Source organism: Monodelphis domestica, chromosome 3 (assembly GCF_027887165.1).
Source record: "Monodelphis domestica isolate mMonDom1 chromosome 3, mMonDom1.pri, whole genome shotgun sequence".
NCBI classification, from domain to species: Eukaryota; Metazoa; Chordata; class Mammalia; order Didelphimorphia; family Didelphidae; genus Monodelphis; species Monodelphis domestica.
Window position 1 is genome coordinate 135,398,921 of NC_077229.1, and position 7,074 is coordinate 135,405,994.

A 7,074-nucleotide genomic window follows, 5' to 3' on the forward strand; every position below is an offset into this window, starting at 1 on the left:
TGTTATGAAAATTAAAAAAAACCCACTTGAACCATATAAATTTAAGCGTTCTATACCACTTTATTCAAGTTGTTCCCTGAATGAAATATTCTAATTGTTGGCTTCTTTGATCATTTCCAGTACTATTAAGAACACAAGGGTCGTGCTGACAATGAAGCCAATCTGTCAAATTCCATCAATTCTGGCAATCTGGTATCCAAAGGAATATTTACTGACATCCACAAAGAATAGTTTCAGTCTTTGTAAAAAAAAAAAATTCTTTTTACAAAAAGCTATGATGTTGCTGTTCTTTCTGAAGGCTCAGATTGTCCTGCTTCAAACTTTTCTTTGAACTTTAAATAATCTCTTCTTTTATCAAAATATTTAATCCACTGTTGGGGATAGCTTGATTCAAAAATACTTCTTAACTTTTTACACTTAGAGGCATCATCAATATTCTCATCCAAGCACTTCCAATAGTCATCCCGAGCTCCTCAGCAAACTTGCCTTTCTTTCATGGAAGGTGCTGTCATTTTTACTTCTTGGAAGCGAATACCCGGCTCTTATGGCGTGACTCCTCCCAGCCACCATCTCCGCTACATGTGAGAGGCTCCAATGACACTTGTTATTTCTTGAACATGATGCTCCACTTCCCAATTCCTTGCATAAACCTAAAAGCTCTCCATCCTCATCTCTGCCTCCTGTTTTCCCTGACTTCCTTCAAGTCCCAGCAAAAATGTTACCTTCTATATTACAGGAAGTCATTCCTCACTATTTGTTCATTCTAATGCCTTTTCTATGATAATTAATTCTCTTCAATTTATCTCATATATAGAATGTTTTTAATGCAATTATTTGTCCCCATTGGGATTTGAAATCTCCAGCAATAGATTCCCTGTTTTTGTCCTTTTTTTGCATCCCCATCATTTAGCATAGTGCCTGGCATATGGTAGATTCTTTAATAAATGTATTATTACCCATCTTTTACAGATGACAAAAATGTGATTAATGGAGTTTAAAGTTATTCTCACCTATGGTCACACTATAGTGTCTAAAGCAAGATTCAAACCAATTTTATGGCTTCCAAACCCGACATTATTTCCACTAAAGACTGACTTTTTTTTTCACAGATTTCATTGCTGTAGGAAAGTTCCAGTGAGAAAACTCACTCCACCAATGCAAATTAGCAACTGTACTTCAATTTATAATTTTAGAGAGTTGCCTGAGGCAGTAAAAGGATAAATGGGTTGCCCAAGGTTACACAGATAGTGTATTTCAAATGTCAGGCTTGAACTCACATCTTTCTGACTTCAAGGGCAGATCTTTATCCAAATCTCTACCCACTAAATCAGGATACCTCTCAGACTGGCCCTTTGAGTTATGAAATATGAAAACATTTTAAATCCCCTCTGGCAGAGAATGGATTATGTGATGTAGCAGAAAAAAACTCTAGGCCTCTCTTAATGCTGCCTAAAATCTCATAAGTTTTCTCACGGCTGATGTTGTACAATCCAGGATTGACAATCTGTTGCATCTTCATGTTTGAGATGAAGAAACTGAGGCCCACAGAAGTCCTACACATCAAGAAACTGGAATTCTTCTCTTAGTTCTTTCCTAACTCTGTCATGTGTCCTTAAACAAATCACTTCCTTTCTTCCTGAGCTTCAATTTCCTTATTTGTAAAATGAACCCATTGAAGTAGTAGACATCTAAGGTCTTCCTACTGTAAAAATAGAGACTTGAATTCAGGACTTCAATCCCCAGAAATCCTTGCTCCACTTCCCCAGAATGCTTTGTAATCTCACTGAATTCTCACCTGGGCGGAGAGCAGATTATGATTTAAAGGGGTCTCCGCAATAGGCGGGATCTCTTCTCTTCCTGGCTCCGCTGGCAAACAGATGCATCTCATGATGTGAGTGAAATTTCCCACCTAACATGTGATTCTCTTGCTTATATTTTCTTTAACCTTTGACCTTTAATAAACCTCATAAAAATAATACTCCTTGCATAGAGAAACTAATTTCTACCTGCCTCAGTTTCCCCTAAATTTTAATCTTTACACTACTTTACAATACTACACTACACAGTCTTTGGTTCTAAATCCAGCTCTTTTACTTCATTTTACTTCATTTTAGTATGGAAGGTACCCTAAATCCTAGCCAGAGGACTTAAAGGTTTGACAAATCCCACCCAGCTCTCATGACTTTCTTTACAGGTAACAGACTGTGTATCCAGAAGTCAAGGGTCATCCCAGCTGAGTTCAAGGACATTCATTACCAAGCTGCTATAACAATAATATTTGCAAAATAATTCACAGAACAATCTACTAAGACATAGAAGGCTTACAGTTTGCATCCCTTGGAGAGGATCTATACCAATGAAAACAATGTATTACCTAAATAATTAAAGTACTGGAACATGATCTACAGCACCCAGCCCAGGACCAAGGATGGAGTGGATTCCTGAGTTCATAGAATGTTAACTCTGGGCATTAGCTTCAGGTTAGAATGTTTATCAAGTGCTTTTTAGCTCATTGGTTGACTGATTGATGAATCAATTCTATTCTCGCATTTCATTGGTCAGATATTGGTTTCTACATAAGGTGTCAAGAGCTTTGAAATAGGCAGCTAAGTAGTACAGCAAAAATTCAACTACAGTCCAACAGAAAGAGACTTGGAGTCAGGTGAAAGGAAAACAGGAAGACCTAAATTCAAATCTGTCTTCATATACTTCCTCCCTGTATAATTTTAAATAAGTCACTTAACTTTCTTAGCCTCAGTATCCTCACCTATAAAATAAGGATAAAAATAACATCTACCTCACAGAGTTGTAAAGAGGATAAAATGACATAATATACAGAAAGTATTTTATAAACCTTAAAGCTAATATTGTCATAAGCTAATATTACTATTTTAAGATTTTGTAGTAGTTCAGTTGTTTTTTCAGTCATGTCCAACTCTCCATGAGCCCATTTGTGTTTTCTTGGCAGAAATACTTGAGTGTTTTACCATTTCCTTCTCTAGCTCATTTTTATAGATGAGAAAACTGAGGCAAACAGGGTTAAACAACTTGCCCAGCATCACATAAATAGTGTTTGAGGGCAGATTTGAACTCAGAAAGATGAGTCTTTCTGACTCCAGGCCCCTACATATTCAATCTACTACATGTACTATTCCTCTAAGGTATTTTAAAATACCTTATACTAAAATATAATCTCTCCTTACTTCTATGTCTTTGAATCCTTAGTTTCCTTCAACACAAAGTTCATCTCAACTTCCACCTCCTTCTACACTGGGACTTTCCTGTCTCTCCACCACTCACCCAGATGCTAATGCTTACCTGAACAAATGACCTTATATTTATTTTATATATTTTTTGTATATATGAATGTTGTATTCCCTAAAGAAGGCAAGTTCCAGGGATAGCCAGGTGGCTCAGTGGATTGAGAGCCAGAAGGGTAGAGAAAGAAGGTCCCAGATTCAAATCTGACCTCAAACACTTCCTAACTGTCTGACCCTGAGTAAGTCACTTAACCCCAGTTGCCTAGCCCTTACTGCTGTTAACAGCCCTTACAACACTTAATATTGATTCTAAGATTGTAGGAAAGAGTTTTTAAAACATAAAATATAAACTTTCTGAAGACGAAGATTTTATTTTCATCTTTGAATCCACAGCTTTAGTCTGATATCTGACTCTGAGGCACCTAGCAAAAGCTAGAGGACTCATTGATAATAATGTTTAATAATAATATTGGCAATAATATAACTCATTTTACATACATTATTTCCTTTTACTTTCACAATGCTGTGATGTCAGCATTGCAGATATATTTTTCCATTTTAAAAGCAAAGAAATTATATATGAGGGAGACAAAGTCATGCTTCCAGGGTGGCACAGCTTGAAATTGAGACAATATTCAAACCAAGGTACCCCTGAATCTGGAGGCAGCTAGGTAGTATAGTGGATGGAGCCCTGGGCTTGGAATCAGGAAGAATCATTTTCATGACTTCAAATCTGGCCTCAGACTCTTACAAGCTATGTGACCCTAAGTCACTTAACGCACTCTGCCTCAGTTTCCTCATCTGTCAAATGAGCTGGAAAAGGAAATGACAAACCACTCCAGGAGCTTTGCCAAGAAAATCCCAAATGGGGTCAGGAAGAGATGAACATGACTGAAAAAACAACTGAATGCCAACTGAAAAAAATTATCAACTGGCTAACTACAGAAGGTAAGTATAGCAGTGAGAGCCCATGGGCTCTCATTTTAGGAGGTGGGGTACACAGGATACCCTCAACCTTTGGCAGCTGTCCCCTGAGGGCCTAAACCCACAAGCATGAGTTGGAATAGGGAGGAGTAAATCTAGGTTCCTCTGGCCTTAGAAGGTAGTCAGTGGGAGGAAAGCATAGTCAGAGTTAAGACAACAAGAATTTATTAAGCACCTACACAGTGCTAAGCTATGAAGAAGAGTAATTAAGAAGAGATCTGACCTGGGTGGTTGTAGGAGGCCAGACAGTAACAGCTGATAACTCTTTTCAAATCTACATTTTCCTTCTCACTTTCTTTACAAAAGGACAAAGAAAGGTATTTTTCCTTTGGGGTATGATTTCCCCTCCTAAATTAAAGAAACAAAAAGAAAAGGAAAAGGAGAATGGAACAATAGTTATATACCACCATGCTCTCTCAGCTGCATCCAAAGTAGCCCACTTGCTCTTCCCTAAACAATCCTATCCCCTCTCTCCCATCTCCTACCCCCAGGCCTTTGTACAAACTATCCCTAAACTTTTCTGTTATGCAATCCCTAATTTCCTTCAAGGGCACCTTGGATACTACTTCCTCTATGAGGACTTTCTCTATTGTCCCCTCTTTCCCTCCTCCCAACCCAATTGCTTTTTTTTTTTTAATTTTTTAAACCCTTACCTTTAAACCCTACTGTGTATTGGCTCCAAAGCAGAAGAGGGGTAAGGGCTAGGCAATGGGGGTCAAGTGACTTGCCCAGGGTCACACAGCTGGGAAGTGTCTGAGGTCATATTTGAACCCAGAACCTCCTGTCTCTAGGCCTGGCTCTCAATCCATTGAGCTACCCAGCTACCCAACTGCCCCCCCCCCCCCCAGTTGCTTTTTTCTAACCAATTCTGCCATTTTCTTGGCATTGGAACTCCCTTGACCAATGCAGATCAGCAACAATTCTGTGCTTTATAGCCTTACATGCATTTCCCCACGGTTATATCAAAGCAGAGTTTTTCAGTGCAGTACACCTGTGGCCCACAAAAAACCAACAAGGGGCAAAATGTCATTCTAAGCACAAAAAGCATGCGTTCTGGGTTTTCTGGAACACTCCTGATTCCAGGAACATTGAGTCCATTTATAACAAGTTCATACAAAACGATTAAACTTTGTCAGTCTTCATGTCCTAATTTGAGGTTCAGAAAATCTGATCTCCTACTATCATGAATTCATTATCTCCTATTGAACCAAGAATGCAGGCCCCTAAGTAATGTTTGGCCTGCAGACCACTTTAGCCTACAGGATGGTGGGGAACAGAAGGAGTTGTCTTTTGGAACTGTCAACTAGAGAATTCAATAACCCCCCAAATCCCTTCCAGTTTTAACAGTCTGTAATACTAATGAACATTCTAAATCCATGAAATATCAGAACATTTTAAATCCTCCTGGGCAAAAGCGACCATCAGGCCAAAGAAGACCAGCACTGTAGTCCTCTCCTTGCTACTGGTTAGCCGGGTGACCTTAAGCAAGTCTCTTCACTTCGAATCTGGAAAATAAGGAGGTCAGACATCATGGTCTCGAAGTTCCTTTCACATTCTCTGATGACTCTAAGTTGAAGGGAAGGTGCCAACTCATATAGGTAGGGGGAGTTCCCTCAGCCAGGACTTCCTTATGACAATCAAATCACAGACCCAGCTCCTACTCATATAATGGAAAACCGACAGAGCAACTATTCCCAAAGTGAGGGATGGGCTGCCTCCAGACTTAGTTTCCCATGATCCTAAAAGACAGGATTCCCAACTCAGGCAGAGATTAGATTAGGGAATCACTGAGACTTCCCTTCCCACCAGAAAAAAAATAGACAAGGATAAGCTAGAGAGTGCCTCATACAGAGCAAACCTTAAGTCTATCAAATGAGAATCAGGTGAAGAACCTGGGCATGCTTTACCTGGAGAAAAGAAGATTAAGGGAAAGGAACAGGATAACTGTTCATTTATTTGAAGGACTGTCATGTAGAGAAGGGATTAAATTGTTCTATTTGGCCCCAGAGGGCAGAAACAGAAGGAGTGGGTGGAAGGTACAAAGAAACAAATTTAGGCTGGATGCCAGGAAAAACTTCCTGGTGTCCCAAAGTGGGATGGGCTGCATGGAGAGGTGACGGGTTCACGGTCTTTAGAGGTCTTCAGGGTAAGGTTTGTTGGCCAACTACAGGAAAAGTTATAGTATGATGGAAAGATCTGGCTTTGGGGATTCCAAATCCCACCTCTTCTGCTTGCTGCCTGGAATGATCCTGGGCAAGTCACTTAACTTTCTGAGCATGGGTTTCTTCATCTATAAATGGTTGTACTAGATGGCCAGAGGTCTCATACTTCTTATGGCAAATCTAAACAAGTTAAGTTGGGGTAAAGTTGCTCAAGTTTACATCAAGGCTATTTCCCTTTCCTATTAATTTATGAATGGTTGTCAACATTTTAATGGTCTAAGCAAAATAAAGTAATAATAATAAAGTCATAAAGCTATTAGTATATAAAGTAATAGTAATAATAAAAATATAAAGTAATCTTTTCAGGCACAGAATTCCCAGTTAAGTCACTCCATATCAGTGTCTACATTCCCATACAGTGAATGATTCGTATTTATTTGCCTGCCTCCTCTAGGAATTTCCTTCTATTGGCCCAAGAAAACTTGACAATCTAAAAATCCATGTAACCTCTCTCCATGTGTCTGGTGCCCCACTTCATTATTTATTTCTCTTTTTTTAAACCCCTACCTTTGATTTGAATCAATACTGTGCATTGCCTCCAAGGCAGAAGACTTATAGGGGCTAGGTAACGGAAATTCAGTGACTTGCCCAGGGTCACACAGCTAGGA

At 39.2% G+C, this 7,074-nt stretch overlaps 1 pseudogene; it reads right to left on the minus strand.

The window, feature by feature from the left end:
* Positions 1 to 256: 256 nt before the first annotated feature.
* On the minus strand, positions 257 to 593 carry LOC100617791 (cytochrome c oxidase assembly factor 6 homolog; annotated as a pseudogene).
* Between the last annotated feature and the right edge of the window lie 6,481 nt (positions 594 to 7,074).